This window comes from Penaeus monodon, chromosome 28 (assembly GCF_015228065.2).
Source record: "Penaeus monodon isolate SGIC_2016 chromosome 28, NSTDA_Pmon_1, whole genome shotgun sequence".
NCBI lineage: Eukaryota > Metazoa > Arthropoda > Malacostraca > Decapoda > Penaeidae > Penaeus > Penaeus monodon.
The window spans coordinates 18,265,558-18,265,946 of NC_051413.1; the positions used below are offsets into that span (position 1 = coordinate 18,265,558).

The following is a 389-nucleotide window of genomic DNA, read 5'->3' on the forward strand; positions in this document are numbered from 1 at the left end:
GAAGATTTAACACATTTTAAAGTCTTAAAAACAAAGTATGTATTATGCTTTAAAGTACACAAAATACTACTACTGAAAGCATTACCAACTTATATATATTCAGAAAAAAATACAGCACTGAAACAATCTGACTCAAGCTTTCTTTGACCTTATTATAACAAAAATGTCCAAAAGATAAAAGAAAATAATCAAGAATTGCTTCTTCCATGCTGCACTAAGGGTGGAGAGCTGGGAGAATCACAGCTGAACACGGGACATGCACATTATCAATAATGCTGTCACTGGACTGAAAGGCAAGAGTACTCACTGTTGTGTTTCTTATCTGAGCAGCATTTCATATTAATAGTTTTTAGACCATGTCTTTCTGGACCTTTTTAGAGGTCATACCG

At 33.9% G+C, this 389-nt stretch overlaps 1 protein-coding gene across 1 annotated transcript in view; it reads right to left on the minus strand.

The window, feature by feature from the left end:
• Positions 1 to 389, minus strand: part of LOC119591086 (calmodulin-lysine N-methyltransferase-like) — a 21,444-nt gene that overhangs the window by 3,058 nt on the left and 17,997 nt on the right. The window lies entirely within an intron of this gene.